This window comes from Trachypithecus francoisi, unplaced genomic scaffold (genome assembly GCF_009764315.1).
Source record: "Trachypithecus francoisi isolate TF-2019V2 unplaced genomic scaffold, Tfra_2.0 Lachesis_group3, whole genome shotgun sequence".
Taxonomy (NCBI): domain Eukaryota; kingdom Metazoa; phylum Chordata; class Mammalia; order Primates; family Cercopithecidae; genus Trachypithecus; species Trachypithecus francoisi.
Window position 1 is genome coordinate 65291405 of NW_022681468.1, and position 21309 is coordinate 65312713.

Consider the following 21309-nt stretch of genomic DNA (forward strand, 5'->3'; position numbering starts at 1 on the left):
GTGCCCAGATACTAAAGAACATCTACAAATACCAACACTATCCAGGAAAACATGAACTTATCGAACATCAGGTCTATCCTACAAGATATGCTACAGAGCATACTTTAGTCAGAAAGAAAAGGACATTAATGAACAATAAGAAATCATCTGAAGGTACAAAACTCACTGGTAATAGTAAGTACACAGAAAAACACAGAATGTTATAACACTGTAACTGTGTTGTGTAAACTACTCTTACTTTAAGTAGAAAGAGTAAATGATAAGCCAATCAAAAACAGTAACTACAACTCTTCAAGACACAGACAGCATAACAAGATAAAAATAAAAACAATAAAAAGTTTAAAAGTGGGGTGATGAGGTTAAGGGTTAGAGTTTTTATATAGTGTTATTTTTGATCGCTTGTTTGTATGTGCAATCAGTGTTAAGTTGTTATCAGTTTAAAATAATGGTTTATGAGAAAGTATTTGCAAGCCCTATGGTAACATCAAATCAAAAAACCTACAATGAATACACAAAGAATAAAAAGTAAGAAATAAAGCATATTACTAGATAAAATCACCTTCACTAAAAGGGAGATAGAAAGGGAGGAAAGAAGACAACCACGTAACAACCACAAAACAAATAACAAAATGGAAGGAGTAAGTCTCTACCAATCAATAACAACATTGAAGGTAAATAGACTGAATTCTCCAATCAAGACATAGTGTAGCTGAATGAATGGAAAAAAAACAAAGACCCAATGATCTGTTGCATCATTGTGCAACATTGCCTTGTGAAGTGCAAGAAATACACTTCACCTATAAAGATACCTGCAGACTGAAAATAAAAAGAGAAAGAGATATTCTATGCCAATGGAAACTAGAGGAGCCTGTTCTATAATCGATAAACCCCGATACACCCCACCACCTCTTGCTCAGCCTATATACCGCCATCTTCAGCAAACCTCAACAAGAGACATAGAGTAAGCACAAACGCCCGCGCAAAAACGTTAGGTCAAGGTGTAGCTTATGAGTTGGAAGAAATGGGCTACATTTTCTACCCCAGAAAACCCTACAATAGCTCTTATGAGGTTCGTAGATAAAGAGGGGGAGTAGCTACATTTATATCAAACAAAATAGATTTCAAGATAAAAACTAAAAGAAGAGACAAAGAAGGGCACTATACAATGATAAAGAGGCGAATTCATTAAGGGAATACTACAATTGTAAATATATACACACCAAATAATAGAGTCTCCAGGTATATAAAGCAAATATTACTAGAACTAAAGAAAGATGTAGACAACAATAGAGTAATAGCTGGAAATTTCAACATCCCACCTTCAGGATTTTTCAGATCTTCCAGACAGAAAATCAAATAGAAACATCTAACTTAATCTGCGCTATGGAACAAATGAACCTAATAGCTATATAAATAATTTTTTTTATCCAATGATTGTAGAGTACACATTCTTCTCTTGAGCAAATGAATTATTCTCAAAAATAGACTGTGTGCTAGGTCACAAGATGAGTCTTAAAACATTCAAAACAATTGAAATAATGTCAAGAATCTTCTCTGACCACAATGAAATAAAACTAGAAATCAATAATAAAAGAAATTTTAGAAACTATAAAAACACATGAAAATTAAATATTATGCTCCTGAATGATCAGTGAGTCAATAAAGAAATTAAAAAGAAAGTTGAAATAAATGTTTCTTGAAATAAGTGATAATGGAAACACAACATACTAAAACCCCTGGGATACAGTGAAAGCAGTACTAAGAGGGAAATTTATAGCTTTAAATGCCTAAATCAAAAAAGAAGAAAAACATAAATGAATAATATAATGATGCATCTAAAAGAACTAGAAAAACAAGAACAGACCAAGCCGAAAATGTGGAGAAGAAAATAGATAATAGAGATCAGAGCATAAATAAATAAAACTGAATTGAATAAAATAATACAAAAGATCATTAAAACAAAATGTTGATTTTGTGTTGAAAAGATCAAAAAATTGAAAAACTTTTAGCCAGAATAACAGGAAAAAGAGGAGAAGACCCAAATAAATAAAATCAGAGATGAAAAAGCAGATATTATAACTGATATCACTGAAATTCAAAGGATCATTACATGCTACTGTGGGCAAATACATGCCAATAAATTGAAAGATCAAGAAGTAATGGATAAATTCCTAGAAACATACAACCTACCAAGATTGAACCATGAACAAATCCAAAATCTGAACAGATTAATAACAAGTAATAAGACTAAAACTGTAATAAAAAGTATCCAAGCAAAGAAAAGCCCTGGTCCTGATGGCTTCACTGTTGAATTCTACCAAACATCTAAGGAAGAATTAATACCAGTGCTACCCTAACTAGTGCAAAAATGTAGAGTAAGAAAAAATACTTCTACAAGGCCAGTCTTAGCCTGACACCAAAGCCAGAAAAAGAGACATTAAAACAACAAAACTACAGGCCAATATCTCTAAAGAATATTAATGCAAAAGTCCTCAATAAAATACTAGCAAACCAAATTCAGCAATACATTTAAAAAGATCATCATCATGATCAGTTGAAATTTATTACACGGATTCAAGGATGGTTCAACATATGCAAATCAATCAATGTGATACATCATATCAACAGAATAAAGGATAAAAACGATATGGTCATTTCTATTGATGCTGTAAAAAAACTTTATAAAATTCAACAGGTCTTCATGATAAAAAACCCTCAAAACCCTGGTATACATGGAACATACCTCAACATATGAAAAGCCATATATAACAAACCCATAGATAATTATCATACTGAATGGGGAAAAATGGAAAGCTTTTCCTCTAAGACCTGGAACAAGGCAGGGATACTCACTTTCATCACTGTGATTGAACACAGTACTGGAAGTCCTAGCTCGAGCAATCAGACAAGAGAAAGAAATAAAGGGCATCCAAATTGAAAAGGAAGTTAACTAATTGTTGTTTGTAGATGAGATTATCTTATATTTGGAAAAACCTAAAGATTCCAACAAAACCTATTAAAACTGACAAACTCAGTAAAGTTGCAAGATACAAAATCAATATACAAACATCAGTAGCATTTCTACATGCCAACAGCAAACAATCTAAAAAAGAAATCGAGAAATAATCCCATTTACAATAGTTACAAATAAAACTTAAAATCTAGGAATTGATGTATTCAAAGAAGTAAAATATCTCTAAAATGAAAATTAAAAAAATATTTGCACATGAAATTGAAGAGGACACAAAAAATTTTAAAGTTATTTCATGTTCAAGGATTGGAAGAATCATATTGTTAAAATGTCCATTCTACCCAAATCAATCTACAAATTTAATGCAATCTCTATGAAGAATCTCAATGACATTCTTCACAGTAATTTTTTAAATCCTAAAATTTATATGGAAGCACAAAAGATAGAGGATAGCCAAAGCTATCCTCAGCAGAAAGAACTGTATGAATCATATTCATTTACTTCAAATTAACCATAGGGCTATAGCAACCAAGACGACATAGTACAAATATAAAAATACATACACCAGTGGAACAAAATAGTGAACCCAGAAATAAGTCCAAAAACCAACAGTTTGACAAAAGTGCCAAGAACATACACTGGGGAAAAGATAATTATCTTCAGTAATTGGTGCTGGGAACACTTTGATATTCATATGCAGAAAGATGAAACTAGGCCCTTATATCTCACCATGTACAAAAATAAAATCAAAATGGATTAAAGACTTAAATCTAAGACCTCAAACTATGAAACTACATCAAGAAAACATTGGGAAAACTTTCCAGGGCATTGCAGTGGCAAAGATCTGTTGAGTAATACCCAAGAAGCACAGGCATTGAAAGCAAACATGGAAAAATGGGATCAAACCAAGTTTAAAAGGTTCTACACAGCAAAGAAAGCAATCAACAAAGTGTGGCGACAACCCAGAGAATGGGAGAAAATATTTGCAAATGACTCTTCTGTCAAGGGATTAATAACCAGTATATATAAGGGTCTTGGGCAATTTTATAGGATGAAGTCTTTAATCTGATTGAAAACTGTGCAAAAAATCTGAGTAGACATTTCTCAAAAAAGACATACAAATAGCAAAGCAGCACATGAAAAGGTGCTCAACATCTTTATTCAGCAGAGAAATACAAATCAAAATGCAATGACAAATCATCTCACCCCAGTTAAAATGGCTTTTATCCAAAAGATAGGAAGTAACAAATGCTTGCAGATGTGGTGAAAGGCGAACCGTTGTGCCCTGTTCATGGCAATGTAAATTACTACAACCAGTATGGAGGCTGTAGTTTGGAGGGTCCTCAAAAAACTAAAAATAGAGCTACCATTTGATCCAGCAATCACACCTTCTAGATATATACACAGAAGAAAGGAAATCAGTATATCCAAGACTTATCTGCATTCCCATGTTTATTGCAGCACTATGCACAATAACCAAGATTTGGAAGCAAACTAAGTGTTCAGCAACTGATGAATGGGTAAAGAAAATGTGGTACATATACACAGTAGAGTACTATTCAGCTATAAAAAAGAATGAGATCCTGTCAATTGCAACAACATGCGTGGAACTGGAGATCTTTATATTAAGCAAAATGAGCCAGAAACAGAAAGAAATACTTTGCCTGTTCTCACTTATTTGTGGGAGCTAAAAATTAAAACAACTAAACTCATACAGATAAAGATTAGCAGGATGGTTACCAGCTGGGAAGGGTTGTGGGGGTGTGGGGACAGTTGGGGCTGGTTAGTGGACATGAAAAATTCATTAAAAAGGATGAATAAGACCGTGACTATAGTCAACAATAATTTAACTGTACATTTTTAAATAATGTAAGAGTATAATTCAATTGTTTGTAACACAAAAGATAAATGGTTGGGGTGATAAATATCCCATTTACTCTGCTGTCATTTTTATGCATTGCATGCCTGTATCAAAATAGCTCATGTAATCCATAAATATACATATCTTCTATGTACTCACGAATATTAAACATTAAAAATTTTAAAAATACAGCATGTTTTACCTTCATTCTAATTTCTCCTTTTTAGGTTTTCTATTTTTATAAGTTTTACTTTTATAGTTGAATATCCTTACAAGAAAAAGAAAGTAAAAATTAGGAGTGATATAAAATTATTCTAATCTACTATCAAAAACTATCAATAACTATTTCTAGTTATTTTATCTATAAATGACAATGATTAATTTAGAACCAAACAAGTACCTCTATTGTTGTTTTTTTCATTATATGCAAATATAATTTCAAAAGATTCTGTAATTTTAGTTACTTGTGAATTTACTTTTGAAAAATTTACAAGTATATACTATAGTTATCTACCAAGTAAGAAATAATTCTCTTTGGGGTTTATCAAGCATTTCTAGACACCACATTGTCATAAATTTTACTAGAGGTAGCAATTTTCTCATTGCACTTTAATGTCCTGAGTGAATCATTCTATAGCATAAACAATGTTGTCCCATTACACTGTTAAAACCGAATTAAACATCAGAGGGGTACAGTACTCTCCACAAAATGCCAGTTTAACTGCAACATACTCAGGTAAATCATTTTAATATATAACTGCAATAGTGCTGAACATTCAGTAAGACAAACAATGCTTGATAACTTAAACCACACACAGCAAAATTGAAAGTAGAGTTTTTTGAATGCACTTTATTCTTTTTAAAAGCAAAATCTATCAGTTTGCATACTAAGAAAAGACATGAATTGTCAGCATAAAATCAAAAAATGGTATAAACACTAACTTGTGCCAGGGGAAAGAAGTCATTGGAGATATAAAGATTATATACATACATCACTAAAGCAGTTCCTACATCTGCAGCAGCATTGCTTTCTAAATGGTTCCTGCCATAACTCAGTCACACTGATGAGGCACATACCTTCTCCTTGAGCCTACACTATGCAGAAACTCGTAAGTCACTCTGATCATGACAGAAAAAGAAATGCTTCTGTCCAAAGAACTCATGATTAACAATTTATGCAGCCACCGCTTTTCCAGGTAGATTTTTCATAAGTATTACAAATACTTATTCAGAAAATCTGCATATATGTTGTCATTTTTAATTACCAAGCCAACCAAACAAGCAAAAATAATAAGTAACCAAATAAATTGCTGTGGGAAACATAGAACTGACACAACTTATTTATTTACTTATTTTTAGTGTACTTTTTCCAGTTTTCACAGATTCTAATCACAGGATAAGGGAAAGTGATTCTGAGGTGGTAGGTGGACACTGAACAATATTCACTACTCATTTCTTTAGAAACACAATGATTGTTCCCTTTTTAAAGCATTTTTATGATGTTTAGGTATGGTTTTGTATCTCCTTCTCAAACATACCAGAATATTTTATTTTTAGAATAATCAAAAAATGCTATAGTAAAATTAGAGATTTGTTATATCATTTCCAAGAGGAATATGACATACTTCCAATAAATATCTCTCTCACAGAGAAAAACCAAGATTACAGAGGTAAAGTAAAACATACATTTTTCACTGGTTTATGAGCACCTTCTATACATATGGCCTCAAAGTACTGTGTGTACATATATATGTGTGTGTATGAATGTGTGCATATAGAAATTTTATTTTTACAGTGAGCTCAACAGTCATGATTGCAGTTAGTTATTTCTGTGTTGATTTATGGATAATTTTTATTTTCTTTATTAAATATACTACAGTTATTCATCTTTATAAAATGAACACATGTAATTAGAAAAATACTTGAAATATTACTGAAACAAAAATATTTATTTGTTATACTTTTTACTTCAGTGAGATCAACTGTTTTTAGCTTATATATATGAGTGAGAACATGTGGTATTTTAACTTTCCATTTCTGGCTTAATTCACTTAACAAAATGTCCTCCAGTTCCATCTACATTGCCACAAATGACAGAATTTTATTCTTTCATAAGACTGAATAAGATTTTATGGTGTATATAAGTCACATTTTCTTTATTCATTTATCTGTTTTTGGATACCTATGTTGATTCCATATCTTGGCTATTGTGAATAGTGCTGCCATAAACATGAGGGTACAGGTATCTCTTCAATATACTGATTTATTCTCCTTTGGATAAATACCTGGAAGTGAGATTTCTGAATTATACAGTAGTTCTATTAATATGTTCACCTTTTTGAGGAACCTCCATCCTGTTCTCCATAGTTGTACTCGCTTGCATTCTCATCAGAAGTCTATGAGTTCCCCTTACCCTGCATCCTCACCAGCATTTGCTGTTTTTTCTCTTTTTCATAGTAGCCACCCTAACTGGGGTGAGATGTTAACTCATGGTGGTTTTGACTTCCATTTCCTTGATGATTAGGATGTTGTGCAATTTTTCATATATTTGTTGGATATTTGTGTATCTTTTTCTGAGAAATGTTTATTCACATTGTTTGATCATTTTTTAATCAGGGGAATGTTTGGATTTTTGCTGTTGAGGTGCTTGAGTCTCTTATATATTCTGGATAGTAACCCCCTATTGGATAGTTTGCAAATATTTTCTCCCATTCTGTAGATCATCTAACATTCTGTTGTTTCCTTTGCAGTGCATAAGGTTTATAGTTTGATAGGGTCCCAATTGTTTATTTTTGCTTTTGAGGTGTTATTCATAAAAATTTTCCCAGAGATCTAATTAAACCAAAGAGCTTCTGCACAGCAAAAGAAACTACCATCAGAGTCAACAGGCAACCTACAGAATGGGAGAACATTTTTGCAATCTACTCATCTGACAAAGGGCTAATATCCAGAATCTATAAAGAACTCAAACAAATATACAAGAAAAAAACAAACAACCCCATCAAAAAGTGGGCAAACGATATGAACAGACATTTCTCAAAAGAAGACATTCATACAGCCAACAGACACATGAATAAATGCTCATCATCACTGGCAATCAGAGAAATGCAAATCAAAACCACAATGAGATATCATCTCACACCAGTTAGAATGGCAATCATTAAGAAGTCAGGAAACAACAGGTGTTGGAGAGGATGTGGAGAAGTAGGAACACTTTTACACTGTTGGTGGGATTGTAAACTAGTTCAACCATTATGGAAAAGAGTATGGCAATTCCTCAAGGATCTAGAACTAGATGTACCATATGACCCAGCCATCCCACTACTGGGTATATACCCAAAGGATTATAAATCATGCTGCTGCAAAGACACATGCACACGTATGTTTATTGCGGCACTATTCACAATAGCAAAGACTTGGAATCAACCCAAATGTCCATCTGTGACAGACTGGATTAAGAAAATGTGGCACATATACACCATGGAATATTATGCAGCCATAAAAAAGGATGAGTTTACGTCCTTTGTAGGGACATGGATGCAGATGGAAACCATCATTCTTAGCAAACTATCACAAGAACAGAAAACCAAACACCTCATGTTCTCACTCATAGGTGGGAACTGAACAATGAGATCACCTGGACTCGGGAAGGAGAACATCACACACCGGGGCCTATCATGGGGAGGGGGGAGGGGGGAGGGATTGCATTGGGAGTTATACCTGATATAAATGATGAATTGATGGGTGCTGACGAGTTGATGGGTGCAGCACACCAACATGGCACAAGTATACATATGTAACAAACCTACACGTTATGCACATGTACCCTAGAACTTAAAGTATAATAAAAAAAAAAAAAAGAGGAAGAAACAAAAAACAAAAAAAAAATTTTTCCCAGACCAATGTCCAGAAATGTTTCCCCTATGTTTTCTTACAGTAATTTTATAGTTTCAAATCTTACATTTAGGTATTTGATTCATTTTGAGTTGATTTTTGCATAGCATGGGAGGTAGAGGTCTAGTTTCATTCTTCTGATATGGATACCCATATCAGTTTTCCCACCATCATTTACTGAAGAGACTTCCTTTCTCCAATTAGTATTTTTGGTGCCTTCTCAAATATCAGTTGGCTGCAGATATGTGGATTAATTTCCGGCTTTTCTAGTCTCCTTCATTGGTCCGTGTATCTGCTTTTTATGCCAGTATCATAGTGTTTTGGTTACTACAGCTTTGTGGTATATTTTGAAGTCTAGTAGTATGATTGATCCCTTCAGCTTTGTTCTTTTTTGTTCAAGACTGTTTTGGCTCTTTGGGGTCTTTTGTGGTTCCAACACATTTTTAGATGTTTGCATGTGTGTGAAGAATGTCATTGCTATTTTTAGAGAGATTGCATTGAATCTGTAGACTGCTTTGGGTAGATCTGGAAAATGTAGGGAAATTGGGATATAGGAAGGGATTTGTTAAAGGATACAAAATTTGGCTCAATAGAGGAATAAGTTCTACTCTTCTATACCATTGTAGAATGACTATAGTCAACAATAATATGTTATATAGTTTCAAATAGCTATCAAATATATTATATAATTTCAAACAGGACATTGAACATTCCCAAAGAAATGATAAATGCTTGAGTTGGTGGATATGCAAATTACCCTGGTCAGATTACTATTCATTATATGTATCAAAACATCACTTTGTGCCCCATAAATATATGCAATTATTATTTGCGAATTAAAAAAAAATATTTTGCCCAGCTAATTAATTTAAAAACCTTCCTCAAAATTCAAAAATGGAATGGAAAGACAAGTCTTAAAATTTTCCACTCATATCCTCTGGATGAAAATGTAAAATCAGTGTGCCTCTTTAAGGGATCTTTTGTCAATGTCTATTACAAGGAAAAAACCAGAATAACTGGGTCAACCATTATTCTACTTTTAGAAATTTGTATATTCTCACATGTGTGCAAAGAGACATGTATGAGAATGTTCAGTGCAGCATTGTCGATTTTACATTACAAACAGCTAAATGTCTCTCAAAGAGTTATTGGGGAAATAAATCACAGTGAATAAATGTAGTAGAACATTATGCAGCAATTTAAAGAATAATGTGGATATGTAAGTGCTTACGTGGAAAGCATCCAGGTAACACTATTTTAGAATGTCAGCTAGAGAATAGTACATGTGAAAAATTCATATTAAAATGAATTAATATAGTATGAGCCAGCAATTTAACATCTGGGTATATAGCCAAAAGAATCAAAAGCAGGGTCCTGGAGAAGTATTTGTACACCATGATCATAAGTTTATTTACAATAAATCCAAAGGTGAAAACATCCCAAATATTCATTCACAGATGAATGAATTTAAAAAGTGGTATACCATTAAAACGGGATATTCAGCGTTTAAAAAGGAGGAAATTCTGACACAAGCTACAACATAGATGAACACTGAGGACACTATGCTAAATAAGATGACCCAGTCGCAAAAAGACAAATACAGTATGCTTCCACATATATGAGGTACTTAGAGTAATCAAAATCATAGAGACAGAAGATAGAATGGTCCTGGCTAGGAGCTGAGAGGAGAGGGAAATGGAGAGTTGTTGTTTTATAGGTATGGACTTTCAGTTTTACAAAATGAAAAAGTTCTGGAGGTTGGTTGCACAACAGTGTGAACATAATACTGCTGAACTACATACTTAAAGTGGTTAAGATGGCAATTTTATGTTTATTTTATCATAACATTCTTAATAAAAATATTTATTTGCACAACAATAATTTTAGAGTTTTAAATGTAGATTTAGTAAATATATATTTGCATGTATCTGCTTCTTAAATATGGATTCACCTTCTTTATATAAAACCAAATTGGCTTAGAAAGTTGCTTGAATAATGTTCACAATAATATAATGAGAAAGAATATAATATTCACAGCAGTCAATATTAACTAGAGAAGAGCATTGCAAAGGGATGATGCATTATACAGAAGTCAAAGAAGATGTAAAACTAGAAGAGAATTTTAAAGAATAAATAGATCATATTTTCTAAGTTTTACTCTGTCTAATGGCATTAAATTACTCTTGACTTTCCCTCTAGGACATAAGATACTATGCTAAAATAGGCTGTATATCTAGAAAAGTTTTTTGTACTGATAAAACCATCTGGACATTAATTTACCTTGAAATTTCTGTGAGGTGCTGAGGGCAAAACAGCAGATGTCATCAGTAAGCTATACAGAGACAATAATGAAATCATGTCCTAATATATAAAACAAAGAGGGAAAAAGGTATACATATAGAGAGGTTTAAATGCCCTCAAAATATTAATCCAAAGGTGAAGATTATTTGATTGAGCTTTAGATTTTGCATTTATTTCTATAAAATTCACTAAAATTGAGAAATATCTATTAAATGGAAACAAGTTATATTGATTTCTATTGGAACACATCCAGAGTGGACCACCCAGTGTGGACATGATTATTATTATTAATGTCACATATTAATTATGACAAATAATCAAATATTTTTAGCACCTTTATTTTAAATAAGGCAGTGATTTCCAACTAGGAGTGCCTTTGCCACTGAGTGACAATTGTCAAGGCAACATTTTTGGTTGTTACCACTGAGGGATTCTCCTGGGATCTACAGGGTAAAAGCCAGGGATGCTGCAAAACATCCTACAAAGCACAGGACATCTTCCTACAATAAGAATCTCCCAGCCCAAAATGTTAATAGTGCCAAGGTTGAGAAACCATGTTTCAATAAAAATAATGTGCTTGAATTATTTTAAATTGAATGTGATTATAGCAAAATCCAGAGTTTTCAAGTTATAAGAATTAGAAAGATTGACATTGTTATAAAAACATAAAAGAAGGAAATTTTTTTGCAGAATTCCTTCTACAGAAACAATGGGTTACAAAAATGGGTACAGGTCCCATATAGCGCTGATACTTTAGATACATAACTTTGTGCACCTAATCTTTTAGAATACCTTTAAAAATATTCTTTTCTCAATAAATTCGTGTGTGTCTGTGTGTGTGTGTGTTTGTGTGCATATGTGTGTGAGTCAATATACAACTATGATTTTATAGTGAAGAGATACTGTTGCTCTTAAGAGAAATTGGACCCTAAGAAAAGCCTAAAAGAGGCAAAGATTTTTAAAGCCATATAAAATCCACAGCTACTTAGACATAAATATGCAAGAAGTGAGGATGAGAAATCTATAATCCTCAGGGAGAGTTAAAGGACAATTAACCTTCTAAAGTTAGTGACATGGAAAATTCTGGGAGATAGAATTTAGGTTTTGGACTATCAGATTGAAATCTATCACTTATCTATATCAGATAAATTTTCAGTGAAAGCTTTAAAATAATGGCGAAAGGTATTGTCATTTTGTCTTCTATATGATGATTAATTTCTATCAATAATACCAAGAATCATAGGGTCTAAAAGGATTGAATTTAGAATTGACTGGTTCTATTCTTCTACCACCATTTCTTTGACTTCTACTACACCTATCTGATTGCTATTAATCTTCTTAATGTTTTTCCTAAGAATCAAGGAGTATCCAGAAAAATTACCTATATTTTCTTCACAAAGAGTACCTCCTTATGCCAGAGAAACTGGAAGTGCTATTAAGTATTGTGAGTGAAAAATATCAGAGATAATTCTCAATCAATTTAGAAAGTTTATTTTGCAAAAGTTAAGGACGTGCCTGTGACACAGCCTCAAGGGGTCCTGATGATGTGTGCCTAAGGTGGTTGGGGTACAGTGTGGCATTATACATTTTAGGGAGACATATATATCAATCGATATACGTAAGATATACACATTGGTTTGGTGTGGAGAGCCAGGACAACTCAAAGGTTGGGATGGTAGGGAGGTGTCCTCTAGGTCATAGGTAAGTAAGAGACAAATGGTTGCATTCTTTTGAGTCTTTGCTTAGCCTTTTACTAAACACACAATTTACATGTGAGAGCAGGGTAGAGGAAATGTCACTGATGCCTTAGTCTGGCTCAGTGAATCTCCATTTTCACATAAACAATAGGGCAGTGAAAACGATCAGATATCCATTCGTCTCAGGTCAGCAGAGGGATGACTTTGAGTTTTGTCCTTTTGTCCTGCGCTTGTGAGGGTAAGCTATCAATTTACATTGCCAGACTGAAATTCAACAGAAGCGTTTTAGGGTAAAAACCCTGATGCCCACAAGGAATTTCTTTGCTGGCAAATTGTGAGAGAGGTATGTGGCTTTTTGTATCTTTATAGCTAAGCTATCTTAATTAGGAATATAACAGGAAGCAGGTTTGTCTGACACAGTTCCCAGGTTGACTTTTCCTTTTGGTTTAGTGATTTGGGGGTCTTGAGATTTACTTTCCTTTCACAGTACATCAGCTGGGAGAACATAAAGATTATGTGTATGAGGCATTTGAAACATTGCTAAGTAATATTTTGCCAATTCATGATTTTGTAGTAGGTAGTTTTTGGAAAGGAAACACCACCTACTTGTCAGCCTGTTTCAATTAATTATACAGGTGTCAATAATTACCATATAAGCCATTTGTTTTTTAATTTATTATACATAATGCTAGGATAAAAATATTTCGTGCTATTCATACTTGATTGATTAAAATAAATTTCAGTTTAAAATATATGGTTTTAAAACAATAAGAAGCATTTTTTGCATCAATTTCAAAAATGTGATTAAGAACATTAATCACAGGAGAGTGGTTTCTGAACACAGTCTGGATCAAGCAAGAGCAAATGCAAGAGTCTCATTTCAATAATCAGGGAACAAAAAGCAGCAGAATCTCTATATAGCAGTCTCACAGAGCTTCTTTATTATTTTGTATTTTCTTTATGTTTGTGTTGTTGTCATCAGGTGACCCAGATATTTTCAAGAACTATTTATACTTTTAAGGTGTGAGGTTGGTTGGAACCTGAAGATTTCAGCAAGTTGTCATCTTGGAACGGAACAAGGAATTTTTATTTAATGTAGACTACCATGGTGAAAATATTCTTAATTAAAATTTATGTGCATTTTACCTGGTGATTTAATAGACCATTCAAAAAGTGCTAATGTTTGCTGAATGCTTAGCTGTCACACAGGTTGTAGTGTTTCCTGAGTACTGAAAAATCATACAGTGGTGGAGAGCATGTTTAATACTGTGGGGGTAAGTAAATAAACCGATGAACTCAGACACTACTAGGAGTGAAAAAAAAAGACTACCTATGCCAAGTCTCCCAATAGTATGCAGCCTCTCTTATCCAAATGCAGGGACTGAGAGCCATTCATCCCACCTCCCCAGGTCCTCCATGCATCACTGCTGTCAGGGATTCCAGCTCCTCTCCAATGCTCACATGACATCAAAGATATGAGAGAGATGAATGTATATAACTGAAGGAGTGTGGATAACAGGTACCTAAGAGAGAATCAGAATTGGAAAAGACCGACTGAACAGACAAGGGAGCTAAATACGGGTGAGTGTTTGGTATAGAGGTCAGAGTAAGAATTAGAGAGTGAGATAATTTGAAAGAGTTTAAGGCTGCAGGACACTTGCAGAGAGAATGCAAGAGGATTCAATAAATGCACGCTGTAGGCTATCAGTTTTCCTGACATGGATTTTGGGAGACAAAAGTATATATTTTACTTCCAAGTTGTATATAGTATTTCTCTGAATTCAATATTGCAGTAGGATTGAAATATAAGAGGTCCCAGAATTAATTTAGACATTTTATGCCTATTAATTATTTAAATTTTGAAAATTAGATAGCCATGTCCTTGTGTTAAAGTGGCCATTTAGCTAGAAGTCTATTACTTATATATTTCTAAAGTAACAGGAAGTATTAACCAAAGTCATTAGAAAAAATATATGTGACCCTAAATCATATAAATAGTTTCCTAAATATCCCATATTATTTTTTGTGTTAGAACAATCAATATTTTGTTCTGATTTAAAAAAAAAAAAGCACCTGACTCTTATTTAACTATGAGAATCTGAACAAATTTAACACCATGATATAAAATTCTCAGGAAAGAAGGATAGTTGTGGTGAAAATATGTGTTATAAATTTTTTTCTGAATTTAGAGTGTAATTTTTCTTTGTTCCTTCTGTTGGTTCAAATTGCATTGACTATCAATCTAGTAAGTTCCTATTACAAACTGGTTTGGGTTTCATGAAGGAGAATTATCCCCAAGAATATGTAACATGATGTACAAAAAAATATGGCTCACAACAAATATGTTCCGAAAGACACCCGCGCTCCCATGCTGAATCAGAATGCTAATGTCCTTTGAGCCACAGCCAAAAAATTTTAAGTGTGTGGTTTTAGTGTACTTTTTTGCAAAGCTCAAAGCTTGTTGTCTAAAAAATGCAAATAAGTATTATTATAAAAGATCAAATGGAAATTGCTATGGGCTGATTCGTGACCCCCAAAATTCATATGTTAAAGCTTTAACCTTCAACGTGACTGTACTGTATTTGGAGATAGTGTTTTCAGGAAGTAATCATGTTTAAATGAAGTCATCAGGGAGGAGCCCTAATTTGATAGCATTAGTGCTCTTATAAGAGAGAAAGAGATACCAGAGCTCTCTACCCTGTGAGAACACATGGAGAAGGCAGCCCTCTATGAGCCAAGAAGAGAGCCTTCACCAGAGCCCAAAAAGCTAGTACCTTGATTATGCACTTCCCAGCCTCCAGACTGTAAGAAAATTATTTTCTGTTTTAAACTACCCAGACTAGGGTTTTGTTATGGCAGCCTGAGCTAGTACAGAAATGTATACAAGTGCCACTGCCGCTTTCCAGATTGAAAATTGAAGGAAATTTTTAGATGTGTATCTAAAGAAAGATATTGGACAATAACTTAATACATTATATACAATATAAAGATATTTTAGCAAGGTATGTCACAATGGTCAACATTTTCATAATGTGTACTTTTCAATTTTTTCTTTTATGGATCATACTTTTTGGTTTTGAATTTGAAAACTCATTGCCAATCCAGGCATGGTGGTGCACCTGTAGTCCTAAATGCCAGGGAGGCCGAGACAAGAGGATCACTTGAACTCAGGAATTTGAGGTACAATGAGCTATAATTGTGAGAACTGCACTCCAGCCAGGGTGACAGAGACAGACCTTGTCTCTAAAAGAAAGAAATAAACTAATTAATTAATTAACTGAAAATAAAAATAAAAACTCACTGCCAAACCCTGTGACCTATATTTTCTCCTATGTTTTCTTCTAGAAGTAATAGAACTTTGAGTTGTACACTAATCAATGATCCATTTTGAGTTAATTTATGTGCAATATATTAAATTTGTGCCTAGATACATTTTCATATGGCTATCCAATAGTTTTAGTATCATTTGTTGAAAAAACTATTCTTTCTAAACTTAATTGCCTTTGTTTCCTTGTTGAAGATTTATTGACTATATTTGTAATCTATTTCTAGGCTCTTTATACTGTTCCATTTGTTTATGTCTCTATTATTTTTCCAATCCCATATAGCCTTGATTATTTTAGCTGTATAGCAAGTCTTGAAATTGGGTTGAGTTTTCCAACTTTATTGCTTTTCCACATTTTAGTATAGCTATTTTAGATCTTTTATCTTTCCATATAAACTTAGATTCCTTTTTTCAATATTATGAAATAGCTTACAGAATTTTGATTGAGGGTGTGTTGCATCTATAAATCAAGTTGGAAAAAATTATATTACAATATTGAGTTTTCCAATCCATGAACACAAACTATCTCTCGATTTATTTATATTTCCTTCAATTTATTTAGAATTTTATAGTTTTCCACATATAGGTTCTATACATACTTTGTTAGATTTGTACCTAATTAGTTCATTTTTATGTGCAATTATGAATGGTTATTATAAATTTTGTATTTCAAACTACCACTGTTCATTGCTATAAAGTAAAACAATTGCCTTTCATAGAATAACTGTGTATCCTGTGACCTCGCTATACTCACAGATTTGTTTCAGGAGGGGTTTGTTTCACTTTTTTGTTTCATTCTTTGGAATTTTCTACATAGACAATCATGTCATTTGCCAGCAAAGACAGATTCCGTCCTTCTTTGAAATCTGTATGCCTTGTATTTATTTCCCTTTCTTGTGTTATTGAACTTGCTAGGACTTCCAGTATGCTATTAAGTAGCAGTAGTAAAACAGGACTTACTTGGCTCATATTAAGATATGGCCAAATATTCAGTTTCTCAATAGTAAGTATGATGTTCACTGTTAGGATTTTTTTGTAGATATTCCTTATAAAGATGAAGAAGCTCCCTCTATTCATAGTGTGCTTAGAGTTTTTATTGAGAATGGTTGCTGAATTTTGTAATTCCCTTTTCTGCATCAATTGATATGATCATATAATTTCCCCCTTTTAGCCTCTTGATGTGGTTTATTACACTAATGGACTTTCAAATGTTGAACTAATTTTGCATATCTGGAATAAATATCGTTTGGTTTTGGCATGTAATTCTTTTTTTAAAAAAATCATTGTAAATCCTAAATCAGATCACAGAATTATCCTGTTTTAAATTCTGCAACAGCTTTCTAGTGCTATTACTATGTTCTGTTCTCTCTGCCCAGAATATTTTTGCATAAATGGCTCCTTCTCATCCTCAGGCCTCAGATATCTCTTCAGAGGGTACTTCCTTGAATTCCTACCTAAAAATGTCCCCACTTCCAGTTACTCTTTATCACACCACCATGTTCTCTTGTCCTCAGAGCAATATTTAAAATTTAAAAGTTTACTTGTTTGTTTGTCTTATTTGCTTTTTCACTGAGAGTGGAAAAAATGTCTCTTTCAATCATTTACATATTTTCAGTGTCCAATATATATTCTGAATCATAGGAACTAAACAATATTTGTGTTTAGAGATCCTTGGAAGTTCTGTAGTCAAACCCTCATCTGTTGTTGAAATATCTGCCATAAACATCATAGACAAAGAGTTTCTGCCTACACGACTCCAGTTATGGGAATCCTACTGCTTCCCAAGGCAACCCATTTTATCTTTGGACAACGCTGAAATCTCCATTTACCCAGGGTTTTAGTCCTGACCCCTGTGCTATGAAGAACCAATCTACTCACCTGAGAGCCCTTCAAATAATTCAGTTCTCCAAGCCTGGCTTTACTAACTAATCTCTCTAGTTTTCCGTAACTTCACCATCCTAGGTGCTTTCCTTGGAGCACATTCACTGCATTGATTTCCACCTTCAAGTGAAAAGCCAAGAAATAAACCTGGCCCCCAGGAGTGGTCAGAGAAAAGCAAAGTGGAGACCAACACCATCCTTATTTTGGGTTAGTGAATTTCAAAGCATTGTTTCTAACTGCAGCTCCACCTCCATGGTTTATTTTTAAGTAACATCTCATGTGGCACTTTAATAAACATAAAAACTGGGCGTTCTGGCTGAAATGGAGTGGGGGCCAAGAATCTCATTTTCTTAGCCTCTCCCTCAATCTCCACCTCCCCCTAGACAGCCCTTAGGCAAACTCCTGAGAACCCTAAACTCTATTTCTATGCATTCCACCTCAAAGACTTTTCAATTTTGGTATCTGTGCCCAAGGTTGACTCACAGTATGATTATGGACAGGAAAACTCTGGAACACTTTTTAAAGTACATGAGTAACACATGAAAACAAGCTTTTGTAATTAGTCCAATAAAGAAAAAAAAGAGAGAAAGAGCAAGAAATAGGAATGCTGAGGGGGTGGAGCAAGATGGCAGAATAGAAGCCTAACCTTCATTTCTCCCACTAGGACACCCCATTTCAACAACTATATGCATGCAGTAAAACACCGTCACAAGAACCAAAAATCAGGTAAGCATCACAGTACCTGGTTTTAACTTCGTATCATTGAAAGAGGTATTGAAGAGGGTAGGAGAGAGTGTCTTGAATCGCTGACACCACCGCTTCACCATTCCCCAGAAGCAGCAGGGCAGCAGAGAGTCTGTGCACTTTTGGAAGGGCAAGTGTATTAGCCTGTTTTCACACTGCTCATGAAGACATACCTGAGACTGCGCAATTTAAAAAACAAAGAGGTTTAATTGGACTTACAGTACCACATGGCTGGGGAAGCCTCACAATAATGGTGGAAGGCAAAGAAGAGCAAGTCGTGTCTTACATGGATGGCGGCAGACAAAGGAGAGAGCTTATGCAGGGGAATTCCTCTTTTTACAACCATCAGATCTCGTGAGACTTATTCACTATCACGAAAACAGCATAGGAAAGACTTGACCCCATGATTCAATTACCTCCCAGTGGGTCCCTCACACAACACACAGGAATTCAAGATGACAGAGACAAACCATATCAGGGAACCATATCATGTAGTGACTGGGGGACTTTACACTGAACTCAGTGCTGCCCTGTCATAGAGGAGAATAAAGCCATGCTAGGCTGAGCCAGTACCTGTGCTTGGAGGGAGCAGTTGGACCAGCCATAGCCAGAAGAGAATCAGCTACCCAGCAGTCGGAATTTGAGTTTCTCAGTAGGCCTTGCCACCATGGTCCAAAGTGCTCTGGCGTCCTAGATAAACTTGAAAGGCATTCTCGGACACAAGAACTGCAACTCCTAGTGCTAGGGTACACTTAGAGCCAGTAGACTAGGGTGGCATGTGACCTAGGGAGATACCAGCTGGTGTAGCTAAGAGAGTGCTTTCACCATCCTTCCCCCAACTCCAGGCAGTGATTCCCTATACAACAAATGCAACCACTTCCTTCTGCTTAAGGAGACTAGAGTGAACAGTAAAGAGAACTTTGTCTTGCATATTGGATATCAGTCCAGCCATGGTAAAATAGGGCACCGTCCTAGTTCCAGGTGGCTCAGCATAGAGAGAAACACTCAATTTGTTTGAGACACAGTAAGATAAAAGAGTTTATTCCAGATAGCCCATAAATTTCTTCCCAACAAGTCGGTACCTCTAAGAGTCTGGAAATCTAGTGTTGTTGAGCTTGGGACACAAGTCCATTCAAATACCTGGAAAGCCTTCTCAACAAGGATAGGCACAAAGAAGCCCAGACTGTAAAGACTACAATAAATGCCTAACTCTTCAATGCCCTAACACCAACAAACATCTACAAGCATCAACCCCATCTAAGAAAACATGACCTCAGCAAATAAGCTAAATAAAGCACCAGGAACCAACCCTGGAGAAACAGAGATATATGAGAATTCAAAATAGTTGTACTGAGAAAACTCAAAGAAATTCAAGATAACACAGAATTCTACCAGCTAAATTTAACAAAGAGATTAAAATAATTAAATAGAATCAAGCATAAGTTCTAGAGTTGGAAAATGCAACTGAGATGCTTAAGAATACATCAGAGTACCTTAATAGCAGAATTGATCAAGGAAAAGAAAGAACTAGTCAGCTTGAAGACAGGCTATATGATAATACGCAGTCAGAGAAGACCAAAAGAAAATGAATAAAAAACAATGAGGCACAACTATACAATATAGAAAATAGCCTCAAAATGGCAAATGTAAGAGTTATTAGCCTTAAAGAGGAGGTAGAGAAAGAGATAAGTGTAGAAAGTTTAACAAACAGATAATATCTGAGAACTCCCCAAACCTAGAGAAAGATATCAACATTCAAGTACAAGGTTGTAGCAAGCAGATTAAACCCAAAGAAGACTACTGTTGCAGAAAGTCAGGGACCCTAAATGGAGGGACCAGCTGGAGCCACAGCAGAGGAACATAAATTGTGAAGATTTCATGGACATTTATCAGTTCCCAAATAATACTCATAATTTCTTATGCCTGTCTTTACTTTAATCTCTTAATCCTGTTATCTTGGTAAGCTGAGAATGTATGTCACCTCAGGACCACTATTGTAAACACTGATTGTAAAACGTGTGTTTGAACAATATGAAATCAGTGCACCTTGAAAAAGAACAGAATAACAGTGATTTTGAGGGAACAAGGGAAGACAACCATAAGGTCTGACTGCCTGCTGGGTCGGGCAGAATAGAGCCATATTTTTCTTCTTGCAGAGAGCCTATAAATGGATGTGCAAGTAGGGAAGATATCACTGAATTCTTGTCCTAGCAAGGAATATTAATAATTAATACCCTGGGGAAGGAATGCATTTCTGGGGGGAGGTCTATAAACAGCCACCCTGGGAGTGTCTGCCTCATGCATTTGAAATAAGGACTGAAATACGCCTTGGTCTCCTGCAGTACCCTTAGGCTTATTAGGGTGGGAAAGAAACCCCACCCTAGTAAATTTGAGGTCAGACTGGTTGTCGAGGTCAGACTGGTTGTCTGCTCTCAAACCCTGTTTTCTGTTAAGATGTTTATCAAGACAATATGTGCACAGCTGAACATAGACCCTTATCAGGAGTTTTTCATTTTGCCCTTTGCCTTGTGATCTTTATTGGCCTCAGAAGCATGTGATCTTTGTGACCTACTCCCTGTTTGTACACCCCCTCCCCTTTTGAAGTCCTTAATGAAAACCTGCCGGTTTTGCAGCT

At 34.6% G+C, this 21309-nt stretch overlaps 1 long non-coding RNA gene across 1 annotated transcript; it reads left to right on the forward strand.

The window, feature by feature from the left end:
- Positions 1-862: 862 nt before the first annotated feature.
- Positions 863-20360, forward strand: LOC117071256. The gene is made up of 4 exons (XR_004432211.1): positions 863-1011; positions 4546-4556; positions 18941-18953; positions 20348-20360. It is a non-coding gene; the product is annotated as an uncharacterized LOC117071256 (long non-coding RNA).
- Positions 20361-21309: the final 949 nt, after the last annotated feature.